Here is a 17,465-nt window from a genome sequence, read left to right on the forward strand (position 1 = left end):
CCAGCAGCCCTTGCTGTGAGTGCTTTGGTGTGTGTGTGTTTCAGCAGAGCACCTGCAGGGCTCTGAGAGGGCTTCTCCAGGTGTCCTTCCCCATCCTCTCCTAACACAGCCACTGCACCTGAGAGCGAGCAGGTGTAGGGTGAGGGGACAGGCACAGTGACCTCCCTGTGCTGCTGCTCCTTGGGGCATCTCCATACAGAGGCTGGGCAGGGCTGAGACCCACCCCCGCACATGCTGGAGAGAAACCCTCCTTCACCAGGTGGGAGGGAGCAATGGCTTCATGGCTCCCTTCATTTCTTATTTATTAGGAAGCCGCATTTCTTTTCACAGCCATATCATGGCCCAGAGGTCTGAGGTGCTGTCTTGGGGTGACTTTATGATGTGTATCCCATATCGCTGCCCTATGCCCAGGAATTAGTTTTGTGCCTTTCTATGCCTTTAAACTGAGCCTGAGAGGGGGGAGGAAAAACTGAGCAAAACTTCTTCAAAGCAGTTTGCAGCTTGTTCAAGGTCACACAGAGATAGAGATGGCTCTCTGTGTTCAGCTGGGGCAGGAGAGCGAGAGCAGAGTGATGCACCGGGCTTGCTTTCTTCCCAGGCAGCTTTCAGCCAGTTTTTCAGCTCCTTTTCCTCCAGAGAGTTGAACTTTTGTTTTCCTGGGACTTCGTTTTTTTCCCCTTTTCTCTGCTGGATGGTTTCAACATCAGAATACATTGGGAGGACTTTCCACTGAGGCCTTGGCCCTGGAGGTGGGCCCACCACCCTGTCCTGGCTCCAAGGAGGGGGAGAGAGAGACTACGGAAGGACTCTGAAATTTTTCCAGGTTTTCTCTCTGCAGTGAGAGGCTTCATTGTTTAGCATTAGTATCCTTTTCCTGTGTATTTGTTAAATAAATAGTTTTATCTCTTTCACTTTCCTTCGAGGAAAATTCATTTTTCCCCTGAACCTGGTGGGGGAGGGCTGGTTGTAACCTGCCTTTTATCAGAGGATATATTTCTAAATTTGGCCAAACCGGCACAGGGGTGCAGGGGTGGACCAGAGGTATTGTGTCACTCCATCCTTCCCCGACAGGTCACTATTTTTAACCACCCTTGAGAAACATTGGTGTGAATTTTCATTCCTTTTTACCAGCCAGGACAAAAACCACTTAACTAGGCAAAATAACTGACTGTGTCTTTAAGTTGGGATCAAGGGGAAGTTAAAAATGTGCAGATACAGAGGTTTGGAGGGGGTGAGGGGAAATTTTGTCACCGTTCTCATTTTCACTCACCTCCTACTTAAAATTCATCCAGGAAGGTAGGTAGGCAGGAGAACACAACAGCTGCTAAAATTACTAGGTGGGAATCATTTTTAGCAAGCGCAAGTGTCTTGTGGTTTTCCTGCTCACGCTCTCCCCCTCCACTCCTACCTCATCCCCAGCTGGCTGCACTTTCCTCCCGAGAGGCTTTCGTGTCGCTGGTGTCTCTCTAACAGGGGCCAGCCCAAGGCAATCTGTCAGCGATGTGTGGCAGCTGCCACGCCGGCCCCCGCCGGGACCGGCCGAGGAGGAGCCCTGGCCTCGGCTCCGCGGCCCCAGGGGGACTCGCTGCTCCGACCCCAACACTGGCACAGCTGACACGAGACCCTTGGAGATGCAGAGGAGTGCGAGGAGGAGGCAGCAGCTGCTAGTGTTTAGGTTTTGCCAGAGCAATAAATTTTGCATTAGTACTAAACAGTGCACGCTCCAAATGATGCAGTGTCTTAGGGTTTTTCTTCCCTGCCAAAAGTCAGTGTTTGGTTAGAATTTTATTTTTTTGGAAGCAGTGTTGCTATTAACTTGATGGTTGCCAAGGCCAAACAAAGTGCGAAGTGTCCTTTGAGAAAGCTGCGTGATTCTGTACATTAAAAGCTGGGGGATGCCAACATGCAGCCTCAGCCTCGCAGCCTCTCACATGCTTTGCTGATGTTGCCAGGATCCTATAAACGCTTTTCTGCTTTTTTTTAAGAACATTTCCTTGCCTAAACTGCAGAAGCTCAAGCTTTGCATTCTTTGGTCTGATTCTTGCTTGGTAGGGGATTGCACAGCTCATGGGAGGAGTGTGCAGCGGCACCAAGGAGGGCTGGCTGGACAGGGTGGAAGGGTCATAGCTCGAGCCAGCACAGAGCTACACCCAAGCGCTGGCTGCAGCCCGGGTCCCCCACCCCGAGCGCACCATGACGATACAGAGCTGTTAACCCGCTAACCCTGGGCCCCCTGACTCACTGCTGGATGCAAACAATAGGCTGGCCCTGAGCAGTGGGGAAACAATGCCGATTGCTGCCCGGGTGGGTGTCGGCAGCGTTGGTTACCGCGGGCTGACAAGAGAGGTCTTTGAGATTACTCTTGGGTCTTTGGCAGCACCTCGGATTGAGAGCTGGGGCCAGTTTTGCAGGGCACAGTGTGCGTACTCCAGGTCAAGCAGTTCCTGGCTGAAAGCCTCCTGAAAAAATATCCCTTGGCTTGGATGCCTCCCTCCTTGCTCTTGCCACCACCCTCTCTCCTCTGTGTACAGCCTGTGATGTCAAGCAACAGAGCAAGGAAGCTGCAGAGAGAACCCTGCCTTGACTCCTGCTGTCAGGCCACACAGATCAGTCCCCTGAGACACCTACTCCCTCCGCCCCAAAGCAGAAACCTGGAGAAAGCTGCAATTTAGTTCACTGCTAGAACATGTGGTCGTGACTGTGGCTCCCCTGGGTCAGTGGGTTGCAGGCAGAGTTTTGTCGTGCCCTGTGAGGATGAAGTGTGCTCAGATCCGCTCTCTGAAAGCGTGGCTGTCCTCCGGAGCAGCAGTGTACTCACAGCCTCAAGGTTCTGAATCCAGGGCTGCAGGCTGTCGGCCCTGCAGGTGTTGCTCCCCAGGGGTGATGTGAGATGCAGGTTGTGGCCTTGCTGCCTGTCCTTCCCCAGCCGTGGGCTGGCGGTGGGGCCAGGCAGCGTGGTGGGGTCAGGGGGATGTTATGGTGGCAATGGTGTCACTGCTGCAGGTTGTCACAGGGAATGGTGAACACATGAGCTGCTTCTTGTGCTTTGACTTGGGCATTCAGATGCCTGAAGATGCACTCTCCCTGATATCCAGCTGGACTTGCCCTGCACTGAAGTAACTCTCCCAGTCCGCAGCAAGAGCACACCATTCCTTCGACTGCCTGAAATCACATCTAAATACCATCTTCTTTCCAGTCAACCTACCAGTGAAAGGCACACATTGCTGAGAAACTGAACTGCTGGCATGCACAATGTTCGCTGACCATCACCAGTTTGTGCCCCTCATGCAGTAGATGTGCCCTCAGTGGGGGAGGCCAGGGAGCTCAGGTTCTCTGCCTTTGGCTTGTGCTGTTCCCACCTGCCTCTGCAGGGAGTTTCCTGGCATGGTTGCAGCTCCTGGGCTCTTGTCACTGACACATCTTTGGAGGGCGGAGGTGGACGCAGCTGCCCTGGCTCCGAGCTGTGCTCCCACATCCCTTTGGGTTGCAGGCTTGCTCCCCTCTGCAGGAGGGTGGCCTGTCTGTCTGAAAGCATCAGTCCCAAATCACTGCAGCTAAAAAAGGTGCAAGAATTTAATGTGTGGGGCAAAAAACATCCACTCTCTGTTAAATGCTTTCCTTTGACTGCAGAGTGAGCAGGATCACACAGAGCTTGAGGACTCACAGCACGAGACACCAAATGGGAGATCACCAGTGGATTGGCTATCTCTGGGGTGGCTGCTGTTACAAACTACTTGTTGGGACTCACTGTGTCATGTTGGGTCAGGGCAGGGCAGTTCATTTTTCTAGTGCTTTTATTCATTGTGTTTCTTTGGCTGTTGTTTTGAAATTCATTGAAAAAGTGGTTTAATGCGCCTGGAGTTTGGAAAATAGTATTCATGTGCACAGATGCAGGAGTGCATAAAAAAGGAAAACTAGATATTTCCTTTAGTTGTAAGGATGACTTCATTTCTGGGGTGAACTGGAGGATTGTGTGATGGTTAGCTACAAAAAGCACAGAAACTGGAGTGGAACAGTGGGCAAGATAATTACATCTTGCTCTTCTCCACCTTTTCAGCACCATTCCCTTCATGACACAATGAAAGGAAATGGGTTTTTTTCTTCACAATAATACAAAATAATTTTCCAGAAACCATCCTGGCCCAGATCGCCTTAAGCAGAGTTATAAAACTGCATCTGGTTGAGCATACAATTCGCAAGAGAGGACGGCCAAACTGTACCCTGACAGCTGGCTGACATACCCTTCCTGTGGGGTCCTGCTGCATGCAAACCCAAAGCCGTGGCTGGCCCCTATTTGTACAACCCCCTTCCTGGCCATGCTCAGAAATGTGGCTTTTGCAGTTTGCAGCTAATGCTCTTCTCTGCTGTTATGATCTGACTCCTGACAAAGGTGGAGGAGGTGGAGGGAGGCAGGGGCTGGTTACCTTTGTGGGTGGACAGCACAGCAGCATTTCCCAGATGTTGATGATGTTTTTACTCCTATTTAATTACTTGCCTCATTTAATGAAGTTTATGTCATCTCCTTCCATTGCTGTTTCAGAGGGTGTCTGAGGAGCAGGGTGGTGGGGGGCACCTCCATCCACCAGCAGCTCAGGAGGGAATGTTCTTTGCTGCCAGTGTCACACCTGAGGTGTGACAGCGGCATCCTGCATTGTAGGGGAAAAATAACATTTTCCTTCCACTTTCTGTTTCGTTGCTTTCTAAACACAAAACACAGGTGAAAGAGCAAGGGTGTCAGATTGAAGAGAAACAAAGCCACAGTAACATACACCAGAGTGCCAGGTGGGACAGTGAAACAAACTTGGAAACTGAGGGTTCAATATGGATGCAGTACATTAGAATATAGAAGAAAATATTTTATATCCGTAGGAGAAGAGTTGACATATTATTTAAGAAAAAAAAAATTGAGATAAGCCAAACTTGAATGTACTTCAGGAGCCACAAAAATTTAAAAAAGAGAGCAATGCTACGTTAGCTGGGAGATCAGCTGTGTATCTGAGCCTGTAGCTGCAGAGGAGATATGAACAGAGCACATAGCTACCTGCAACACTGCAGGGCTCTAAAGCTTCTCATCCCCATGTCCCCATTCCTCCTGCCAGTGCAGGCTCACAGGTATCTTCACACTGCCTGAGCCTGAGCTGTCCTGCTTGCCCACAGCGAAGGGCCCTGCAGACCTGGGTGTAAGCCTTTCCCTTTCTCCTGCCCACTGGAGCTGGGCGGAAGGCACAGAAATGAGGATCTTCCAGCATGGTTGGGGAGCTGGGCTGGTGGTTCATATCCAGCTGACAGTCTTCTGCAGGGCTGAGGGTGTGTCAGCACTGCCTCCTAAGCTTTTAAATGTAACTTGAAGCTTACAGCATGAGGGTTCTGCCTTGCTTTCAGTGGGATTTTGCAGCCATTGTTACCCCACCTAAGAGACCTCAATTCCTTCTTTCCCTCCTTTTGGGGCATTTGGAGTATGGCCCATTCCACCTTTCCAGAGGCTGCTTCTGTTCCTCAGGAATGAAGCTGACAGTTTTTCAATGGCTACTTACAGCCTGCAGATAACACAGATTTGTTCCTTGTTTTTCTTTGAGAGCAGGGCCCCTCAAAGAGCAGGCTGAACTCTGTATCAAGGAGTCAAAGGGTTAAAATAATATTGCCCAAGTGTGTCATTGCTGACTAAGGTCTTGGGCTTAACAAAACCCCAAACTGTTCCTGTTCCACTGATGTAATTCGTTATCCTGAATTTTCCCCTATTTTATTATTTCAGTATTCCTCTGTCAAAGGCACAGCTTCAACATGTATTCTTCTGTTGTTCTCTCAAAACCTGGAAGAAATATGAGTTGCATGATAAACCAGTTCTGATCTTGTCTGTATTTGACATCATTCACCTGGTGGGCCGGTTTCCTGCTGATCAGAGTGCTGAGGTGAATTCTGTCCCCTCTCCAGGTGTCTCTAGCTCATTCCCTCCTGTCTAGTCATGTAAGTGGGATGTGCTGGGAAATGGCAGTGGTCCCAAAGTGGGAAAAGTTACTTGAAAAATCACTATGAGTGTGGTGAAGTAGTGGACCAGGCTGTCCTGAGAAGATGTGGATGCCCCATCCTTGAAGGTGCTCAAGGCAAAGCTGGATGGGGCCCTAAGCAACCTGGTCTAGTGGAAGGTGTCCCCACCCTCGGCCGAGGGGTTGGAACTAGATGGTCTTTAAGGCCCCTTCCAACCCAAACCATTCTGATGCTATGATTCCCTGACTTATGGCCGTGTGGTGTGATCCTTAAGCTGATACAGACTTTCAGTAAGCAGTGAAATTTTTATCCAGTTCCAATCCAGTGTAGCTTACTAGGACAAGGCTCTCTCCTCCTGGTGAAGCATTTAATTTTCAGCCAGTTATTTCTTGGCTTTTTTTGAGTAGTCTTACAGCTGGGTCATCCCAATGTTAGGGTCCCAGTGCTGAGCTGGTTTCATTGATACCAACAGACCCTCGGCATAAATGAGGACAGAGAGTATTTTACATGTATATTGTACTACCTGGCACAGAGCAATGGAAAACTGGAAAAACAAAACCACAGGCTACAGAGCAGAATGAGTAAAAACAAAAAAATAACTAGGTCCTTTATTTTAGGAAACTCTCCAACAACCTCTAATATGCATTAGTGAGATATCAACTTTCCGCCTTGCAGAAAGAACTATAAAATGTTATATCTTAGCCCTGCACACTTTAAAGTTCCTTGTCCTTTATTGCAGCCACTGGTTTATTAAAACTGGAAATGGACCTAGACTAAACTTCTGCCCAACTATGTCTGAATGGCTGCATCCAAGCCCTGCATCTTTTGAAAACTGGTTTCTAATGTTTAAAACAAACCCAAGCCCAATACAACAAAGCAAACAGCTTCTCATTTCTCCTCCCTTAACTTCCTCCCTGAACAAAAATCCTTGCATCTGGACATACAAAGCCATTAGGTTCATGGGGTAACTCCTTACCCACTACTGTTAAAGGCAAAATGCCCAGTGTGGTTAGCAGTGTCTCAGGATTAAAACTCAGTGCCACCTGAAACTCTTCCCAAGCATATATGATCAATATTGAGTTTGAAAGTATATATGTATTTATTTTAGGTCTACTGATGTGATTTGTTCTGTTTGTAAGACTAACTGGCAGTAAAAGGTATTAATTTCCTACCACTTTTTTCCATATTGTCCTTCTCTTGTCCTTGTAGTTTATGGTCTCTATTAAGGAATGTTGTCCTCTGGATTATTTTTATTGGCTTTGCTTTTTAATAATCAGTATTCATGCTTAAAACAGCAGTTTTTCTGGTAACAAAATTCATAGATGAAAAAACACAAAGCAGCCCTTCTTTCCCTTGGACAGATTTGAAATGTGATTACTTTTATAAGTTATAAATACAGGCCTAGTAGTTGATGTTTAGTGGGAAACTCTCCCAGTGTCTTTCAGAGCCCTGTCTCCTCTGATAAGAAAACTGCTGACTCGGCATTTTGGGGAGCTGTTTCTTGTGCTCTGTGTTCCTGCTGTAGCTGCCAGGGGTTAGCCAAGCTCCAGACTGCAATGTGGCCAAACCAGGAGCTGCCTGTGCTGCTGGGCTGCCTTCTGATGGTAACACCACACTGGTGGCTGCTGGGTTCTGCCCATGAGCTGCTGGATCAGGTGAGCTTCGGGCCATTGGGTTGTTGTCCCCTGGATTCTGCTCTTGGTGGCACCTCCAAGAGCAGAATGGTCTGGGAGGGGGTATGTGACAGCCTTTACTGCACTTAGGTGCAGCTCATATCCTCACCATTAGGTCATCCAGGACAGAAGTTAATGATGGCTGCTTTTTATGGGTATGGCTCCTGCAGAGAGTTTGTTTGAGAGGAGGTAACACAGCTCCACACTGTTACATATTGTCACTTTTTCCCATGGTAAGACGCTGGGATAAGTCTCAGGCTTAGAGGACGCAGCCCCTGGGTGAGCAGGGACTGGCCAGCTCTTCCTGCAGATAGCTGGCTGCTGGCTCCGTCTCCAGGCTGGCTACTGAGGCAGGGGTGGCTTGAGGAGAGACAGGAATCTTTAGTGATAAATGAATGGGGGGAGAAAGGATTCTCTAGTGATAAATAGGTGGGATAGATATCTCTACTGGTGAATGAGTGGCTTCAACTAAAAGCAGCCACTGACAGATACGACTGAATTACTGCATGAGTTTTGTAAAGCAAAGGGAAGGGTTTGAAGTGATTGAAATGGCATCTTTAAGCCTTGATTTGCAATACCAGTGTTTTTTCTTGACCTCATTTTGTGAGATCCTTTTGTACCAAAGACCAAAGAGCATTCATGGACCCAAAGGTTTCCTGAAGGGTTTGTAATTTGGCAAAGGTGCCTCTAAATGACCTGGCAGAAGTACTTGCTTTTGAGCAGAATGTGTTGGTCTGTTATTGGGGTTCCCTGCCAGCCTGTGCTAGGTATTTCTTTTTTTTTTCCTTCTCCGTAGTCTGTGCCAGCAGAGGAGCAGCCCAGGAGACTTCAGTGGGGAACTAAAGTAACCCTTGTCAGATAAAAAAGAACTGTAAAAGCACTCTGATACTAGCGAGTGAGGGCCCAGGAAAAGAGATGATGATCCAACTCAGAGCCTGCTTCAGTAACTGAAAAGAAATAGTAAGAAACCTAGTATTTAAAATGGAATTAATTTTCACTTTGGATTGTGGTCAGATTGGAATTAAGTTTAATTCCTTCAAGCTATGCTTCCCCTCAAACACCATTAGTCTTTAGAAGCTTTCCTAGGGGAAGCCAGTTCATTTGTCTCGGAGCACATCGCACTGCTGGGCTTTGTCTCAGTGGAGAGGGAAGGCTGGGCTGTAACTGCAGTCTCTCCTAATGAACTCATACTTGTCACACATCCAGGACTAGATGGGCTAGTCTGCCCCTCACACCCACCCAAAATATAGCTGTGTCCCAGGGAAATGACCTCCACCCTGGGCCCCTCCAGGCCTGGGTGATGCTGAGGTATGCACAGACAGATGCATCCCTGCCCCGGGACTGCCGGGACATACAGGGGTTTTGTAGTCAGAGGCATTTTACCAGGTTTGGGACATTTAACCAATTCCCAGTCAATTCTTTTCATCAATGCCAATATAAAATCACTGCTGACAAAACTTATGGACAGAATGATGTTAAACAGGTAATGATGATGGCAGGAAAATCTGGGACAATAATGAGAGCGACTTGATGGTTTTTATACAGCCAGCTGCAAAGCTGTACTTCTGCAAGCATGGAGGCAGCATGTATAGCGTGAGCATTGCATCCTAAAACCTGCTTGTCCAAAGGAGTTAAGGGCTGCTGTGGAGTCAAAACCCAGCACAAGCTTCCATTATGGTGCTGTGGCAAAAGGGCCACTGCAGTTCCTGGGAATAGGAAGCAGAAAGAGGGGAAGTTTAAACACAGACACAAACAAAGGTATGCTCTTTTTGGTTCAGGGACTGCTTTCAAAACACATTGAAAAATTAGGCAAGTGACAGAAAAGAGCAGCAGAAATTATTTGGAGTGAAAGAAAATTACTTAGGGACTTTTTTGCTTAAAGGAAAATAAAATGGGAGGGAGGGAAAGAAATATCTAAGAGTGACACTATATAGGTGGAATGTGGGAAAAAATTACCAGGTACTTAATTTACTGTATGAAAGCACAAAAAGACACACCTGGAATTTGAGGTGTGCAAATTAATACAGGAAATGAGAATAAGTACCTCTCTTTGAAGATACGCTGGAGGAGTTATTAGGCTATATAATGTAAGAGTCCCTGGCTGGGATATAATGACTTGTAGCATATGGGCTGTCACAATAGATGCTTTAATGCTCCACTTTGGCCTCTGACTTCATTCCCAGCACTCCTTATCATTTCTTTTTACTCTTGTTCTCAGTCTGTTCTTGGAGGAGTTTCTCTCTCTCTCTCTCTCTCTCTCTCTCCACTTGTACTTTTATTATACTACTGCAGACAAAAACTGGTGGTTTGAAATGTCCTGAAGGGACTTGGTCTCCCAGCGTCATCTGAATTCAAAGGGAACTGGGTGCCAAACACAGACCTTGTGAAAGCCTCTATGCAGAGCCCTGAAATTTGGTATAACTTTGAAAACCTCGTAAAAAGCAAGCTTGCTGATAGTGGGCTGTCTTGAGTTTTATTCCTTCATCTTAAGTGTTTTTCTGGTGGGGGTTCTATAAATATGCACACTGATGACTAGAAATAGGAAAGTACATGTCTGGCTGTCACACACCAATTTTCTGCAAGGAAAATCACTACAGCTTTTTAACTGGCTCTTTATCTCAAAGCAGCAAGTATCCAGACGGTTGTCTCCAACTGTTGTTATTAAATTCAGCAGGAAATCCATCCTGTCCAAAAGAATTATTAGTTTCCATTGCTCCTGGAAATGTCTGGAGATGTTAATTTGTGTGTGTTTGTGTTGTCCAAGTAGCCGACCAGTGAGAAGGGCCATGGTTTGCTCTTGTCCTCGAGCTCTGGGAGTTGGGTGGCAGCTGTAAAACTGAAGTCAGCATCTAAGCCAGGGGGTTATTTATGAAGGCAAGTCTTCCCAAAACACCCCGATTCCTCCAGCTAAAAATATGTTTCACATCAGAAGGCAGTATTTGGAATTAGTAGTTTAACACGTCAAAGATGCCATTAGCAGCATTTTTGCCATGAAGAAGTTGGTATTTGTCAGCTATTTCTGCCCAGAGGTGTGTGAGATACCACAGTTTCCCTTTTTACATACAAGAGGAAATAACTGTAGTGGCAATCTGGTCTTTGTCAGAGCTGTATGTGCTCAACCATAAGGCACTCCCTTATTCATACCCTAAGGCCCATCAGGAGTGGGAATCATCTACCAAAGAAAGCAACAAGCAAAAGCCGAATGGGAGAGGATTTTGCCTTGGCCAACTGCCCAGAGCAGAGTCCCCCCTTGCCAGTCATCTCAGTGCCAGCCAAGAGGGACCAGCCTGGGGACCTGACCCCTCGCTGTGCAGGGTCCTGGGCTGCAGGGACCCCAGAAAGGGTGCTGGGGAAGCCCTCTCCTGCTGCCAGGGGTGCTGTGCTTCCAGCCGCCCTTGTTGCTGCCTCACTGTGAAGGTGACCAGATACAAGGCAGCCATCAGAGGTAAATCCCGGAGCTCTGCCAGCCTGCAGCATACAGGTTTCCCTCTCCTCCTTTCTATAGTGCAGGAGAGCTTGAACCTATACCCTGATTCCCTACTGGACCTCTTTCCTTGGCCAGCAGACAGCTGATGGGATGGAGAAACCGGCATGCTCAGCCTTGGCTGGACCTCCCTCATGCTGCAGTGTTACTCCTCAGGTCCTGTCTGCCATACCGAAATGATGGATGTCATCCTGGCATAAGCCAGGCAGCCTGTCAGTGTAGATCCAGTACTCAGCCACCAGCCCCTGTTTGTTTTTCAGAAGAAAAGCTCTAATATGTTGAGAAATGTCCAGATTTATCTTTAAAACTTTGGTTCAGCTTGAAAATCATTGTTTTTCTGGCAAACTAAATACATGAACTTTTTTAAGGGGCTTCTGCATGAGATCTTCATTTAGCTCTCAGTAACACCACAGCCGTGTATAGCCATCTGGCAAAAGTCTTCTGGAGAAATATGACAGACAGCACAGAGACACTGCCACAGCCTTCAGAAATAACCACGCAGCACTGACATAGTTCAGATGTTTGATTTTACAAAAGATCCTTCTGGACATATATAAAATAGGCCTCAGTGAACACACACCCCCCTAAGAGGCTCACTGCCAGCGCTGCAGCAAATAACGGCGGCAGTCGGGGGTGCAGGATGTCCCATGACACAAAAGGCAAATGGAAAGGCTGGAAATGCAGCTGGCCAGGGAGCACTGCAGCCCCCCAGCACCAGCACAAGCTGCTGACACAGTCCTGGGTACTTGGGAGAATCACGCTGGGTGCACGACAGTGAGTTTTGCCTCAGCCAGTACGTGAATCCCTGGGCTGGCTTTGGAGGCAGCAGGTACAGTTTCTCAGAAATCATCAGCATTCGCTGTGTCCTTTCCATCTCATCCTGGGTGCATGACAGTGTCCCCAAGGAGTAGTCACCTGGCTGGGCTCACCTGAAGTCAGTGAAATCTGTACAGCTTCCTTCCCAGCATAGGACTGGTTTGCAGGACTCAAAAATAGGAGCCGTACCTGCCCTTCATCTGGATAAAACAGTTGATAGCCAACAAGCTCGATGTGCTGAGGTTTTAGCTGCATTGAAGCTGACCATCTCATTAAGTTTTAAGGAACAATTTCAAATGCATGTGTGATTTTAGACGGGAAGTGGGTTGTTATGCTGCAGTCAGCCCCCCACTTGCTAATTGCTACATAAATGTATGACAAACCCCAAAGGCTTTGGTTTTTATCTGTTGTGCTTTACTGTCACCTTTCCTTATGGCTGGGATGCCTGTGTCTGAGGAGCCAAGGAGCACTTCTCTAAAGGCTGACCAAAAAAACCTGGTCTGGGATTCTGCAGAGAGTAAGGGCATCTTCCCAAGCACTGCCCAAATGCTGCTCTGGGCACCACGCTCCCTGCAGGTTGTGCTTCTCCCTATATTATTTTGTCAGCTTAATGGGGGTAGCACTGAACCAAAGCAAATGGTTATTTATTAAGCCTTCAGATCAAGATTTGACAGACAATATATATAGAAAAAGAGAGGTATAGAAAATAAAACACAGAACACAAAGATTTGAATATCAGCAGTCAATTTCTTCTCCTGTTCCCAGGGTATATTTCTGAACTCCAGCAACATTTACACACATTTGGAGTTCAGTTCTTCTTTGTCTTTTGACCTTCTCTTTTCCCTTCTCTCTGCCTCCAAGCAGGCAGCTTGGCTACCACGGAATTTTGCACACAACCAGCCAGTCAGTGTGGCCAGCACTTAGGTCACCAGTGGCTAGTTGGGAATCCCCAGGTTTCTAGTCAGCTTTTTTACTTTCTCTGAGTAGTTTTATCTTCCTTCATAAAGTTTTTCATGGATTTATAGGTTTCCTTTATAGAATATTACTTGCAAACACACAAACTTTGGTACATTTGGAAATTCTCATGGAAAAATAAAAAAAAGGAGTATGTTGTCCAGCTGCCTCTGGGGCAGCATGCCCTTACCACCTTCTCTAGCTCTGGGAACTTCACACCACGTGCACTCTTCATCAGGACCCCACAAATGAGGCAGGGCTTTGGCAATTAGTAACAAAATTAAATACAGCCATTCAAAAAAACATTACTAGAACCACACTTACAGATTAAAAGCACTTTTCCAGTGATAAGTTCAAGATGGATAAAAACCTTTACACATCACAGGGTTCCAAACAAGGAAAAATTTGAAGAGTCAACCCTTAACATTTCCTGTCTTTCAAGTGCTGTGTTTTACTATCTAATGGCTTGCTGCTGTCAACTCTTGATTATCTGGTGTAGCAAAGGATTGAGATGACCAAAACAAAGATAATACAAAGCATATGGAAATTAAATGGTAGGAAAATAAAATAAGAGCAGTGTGGAAGACTGACTAGCACTGACCTGGGCAAGGGCTGATGTGGAGAACCATGTGATGGAAAAAAGGTGCAGCTGATCCAAGCCCTTTTGTAACTCACTTTGGGTTCCCTGTGTTGCCAGTATGATTAATGCCCAGCTTTGTTAATCTGTCCGTGAGTGGTTGAGGACTGCTTTATTTATTTTTCCTTTGTGGCCACATCACTCCAATAAAGCATTTTACCCTCTGTGTGTTACTGGTGAATGTTCAAAGCAAGGTCAGCACAGGGGAATAGCGAGCAGTTCACACTGTCAGCCACCCCCGCAGGTCCCTGCCAACCCTGCTAGGAGGAGTTGGCCATTCTGGCCAGTGGTGATGCCCTTCCAGCCCTGGTCCTGGGTTGGCAGAGCAAATGGAGTTCAATTCAGGTATATGCAGGAAAGTGATTCAGGAATAGTTCCCAGATGTTGTAAAAGGTATCCAGCTCCCAGCCAAGCTGCTGGGGGCTTTCAAAACAGCTTACCACTAGCTGGAAAATGTTTATAGAAGGAACCAAAAGGCCAGAACATTCATTCATGTTTGATTGCTCAGTGTGAGACTGAATCCCTTCCTTGGGCTCGGGCTATTTGGGCAGGTAGGCTGCAAGGAAGATGTGCAAAGCCTTATCAGGCAGCTCGTTCAGGAGTGCTTATGACTTTCACAGAACTACTTTCTGACAGGCTTTTTTCCAAAGTAACCATCCTCGCTCTCTCCCTCTGGCACTGTGACCCTGGAACAAGCGTATCACAATTTTGGCATGTGTGGGACATGCTACCACAGTACAGCAATATTATGTGGCAAGCACAACATATGTTTTGGAAGAGAGTTCAGTTTATTTTAGCTGCTCCAAATTTACTTGACCTGTTTAATCCAGCTTTCACACTACATCATTTCAATGACTGGGACTGCTTTTAGGTCATGCCCCACAGAACATATGCAGCCAGTTGGCCTATCATCTGTATGCTTAATTGTCCGAAATTATTTCCATGTGATTAATATAAACCCCCAACATCCACGATAGGCCAGGCCACTCCATCATCCCTGTTATGTTTGGCAGGTGCAGGGTCTGTCCCGCTGAGAAAGGAATAGTGTGAACACGGCATGCTGGGGAGTCCACACAGCTTCCTAGCTGGGCGTTACCCGATGGCTCCCTATCTAGGCTGGGTGTGAGCTAATATTGACTCAGGCTCCTGCAGGACACCAGTGAGGGGCAAAGCTCGTGGCACGGACAGCCCCATCCTGCTCTGGATGCTGAGCCACGGTGCTGCGTGGCTCTTTGCTGCTCTGCATATGGAAACAGCAGCTCGGGCTAGTTCTGGTGTGGGAGCTGCTGCCATCCCCAGTGATACTCAGACACGCCTCTTCTTTTGGGACCTGCCCCTCTGAGCACACAGCGTAGCACTGCGGCTGCAAGAGCTGCTGTGGTCCTGAGGCTGAGGTGAAGGTGCAGGGCCAGGTGAGTCCTGTGACTGCTGCAGGTGGTCTCTGGCACACCCTGGGGGATGGGACAGCTGACAGTGCCCTGCTCATCGATCGCACCAGAAGCACCACAGGTGTCATCAAGGGATGAACAGCCACAATGGCCACACCCTCACGCTGCTGCCCGGCGCACCTGTGCTGCAGCTGTAGACGTGTCTTCTGTCTTGCAGGGTCTTTAGTGTAGTACCCTGCATGGGGTCCGTGCCCCATACAGAATTAGGTGATTGCTGTGGCATCATTTCTTTACAAGAGAGCTGCCCTGTCCCCTCTTCTACCCTCTGTTTTTCCTGTCAACAGCGACAACCCTCACCCCTGCCTGGCAGCCACTCCCTCACCATCCACTGAATCATCCTGGAGACAGCAGGCTTTTTTGGGTGCTAAAACTTTACAAGGCAAAGTCTTACAGAATACACCCATATGCCCTGCCTGGAAACTGGCTCCCACCTCTGCGGAAAAAGCCAGACAGTCTCAATTAGGCATTCGTGGAAAGTGGGGACAAGCTGGGGCTGGAGCCAGAAGCTGTAAAATTTTCCGCGTTTGCCAGCACCGATCCTGCAGACCCGTCTGCTCATTCCATCTTGGCCTCCTTCTCACTAGGCAACAAAATGTGCTAAAGGAGGAATCGGGAAGATCATTTTCATACCCAGCATTCTCTGGTTGGGATGATTTTTGCTGTGCTGCAAAGCCATTGCACTGTGTCACCTGTTTTCCCTAAGGCTGAGGGGAGCAAAGTGCTCCCCCAGCAGTGTGTGCTCTGCCCCAAGGAAATGTACAGTGGCTCCACCAAAATAAGCAAAGAGGCTCCAACCAGGCCATTCATGGGGTAGAAAAATCAGATTCAGCCCTGATGGGAAATCCTCCTGGAGCTCTTGCACTGAGGATTGACAGAAGGAGCTTTGGGAAGAAGAAAAGGCCAGGACTATTTGGCCGTAACCCAGCTGCAATTGGCCACACCTGGGGACTAATGGAGCGAGCAAGAACTCAGCTCACAGCCCCTAGAAAGCAGTGCTGTCTGCCTCATGTGAGAGTTTTTTGGTTCTCTGCTAAGCCAGTGATCGAGGCTGCGTGAGAAAGACCAGAAAACACAATTGTGACTGGAATACAGAGACCTTGATTTGCTTCCTGTGAGGGCAGGGAGATGGCTGTGGTCACTTACCTGCATCCTTCTGCAGAACAAATAGGCTTCTTAAGAGTACGAGTGGCAGTGGGGAGCTCCAGGGTATTTGCCTGTCCTGCAGGTCATGTGGGGCAAGTGCTGGGGGAATGTGTGTGCCAACACAATTAAGGATGTTTGGAGGGGACAGCATATTATCGTAATTCCAAATATACTTTTGAAAAACCAGGGGTGGTGCAAAGCGTGTAATGCAACTTCAGGCTTGAAATGAGTAACAACTGTAAAATACAGGCAGTGGGGAGGAGCTGGGAGAGGCAAGAGAAAGTGGGGAGGTAGGAGGCATAGACGGACTTGAAATTTACAGTTCCAGTTATTTGAGGTACAGTCATTTACAAACTACAGGTGAAGGAGCCTCTGATTAGGTTCACCAACTTTATAATCTAAACGTACATGTCTCATTCCAGTCACCGAACAGACTTTAACCAGCTTGGTTTTTTAAGAAATTAGTTTTGGGGATTTTTTTTGCTTGTTTGCTTGCTTGTTCTGAGTAACATAATTTCTTTCCTACAATGAGCTTCTCCTGTTGTGCTAAATTCTTGCAAAGATGTGCACAGAGTTCATTGTAGGAAGGAAATCTGGGGAGAAAAAGGCCCTTTTCTTCTCTTGGCTACATTTATTTCACAAAAGCCTCCTGATGTATCTTCTTTGGTCTGAATATTTCTGTCTCCCTCAGACTGACATTTTCTCCATTCATAGAGAGATGGGCAGAGATATTTATGGCAGAAAAGGTAAAGTGTTTCTCAACCCAGACGTGCACATCTCATGCCTCCCCTGCAGCTCCTGGGTATGAAGCTACATCCTTGGAGTAAAATCCATGACTTAAAATCAGTAGATGGGGAAACACAGGTGCAGGCTAACCAACCTCCATGCTAACTCAGGGTGTCCTTGGCTGTGGCTCAGGGCTGGCCAGGAGGACTGAGCACAGCATGGTTGGAACCACTGTGGGAGCCCAACACAGCTTGGCTGCCTCCCATCGTGATATGGTGCATGGCTCAGCCAGAGCCCATAACCTCATTGTTATGAGCTCCATTTACTGGACCTTTTGGATGCTAAGAGGTGCTTAAACACCTCTTAGAAATTTTCCTTGACTCAATAGATTCCTTTGTGACCCCAGAAAGCCATATGTAAGGCTAATCGAGGGCTAAACCCTGTCCTGCCACTTGGAGAGCAAGAGTGGGTGGTGTCGCCCAGCAAACAGGAATGGAGTGTATAGAGACATTTAAAATCACTTTAAACACAGCTAATTAGGAACAGCTTTTTAAACAAAAGTGTATGCAAGGAATTAAAAAAAAATTAAACCCAAACCA

Source organism: Corvus moneduloides, chromosome 8 (genome assembly GCF_009650955.1).
Source record: "Corvus moneduloides isolate bCorMon1 chromosome 8, bCorMon1.pri, whole genome shotgun sequence".
Taxonomy (NCBI): Eukaryota; Metazoa; Chordata; class Aves; order Passeriformes; family Corvidae; genus Corvus; species Corvus moneduloides.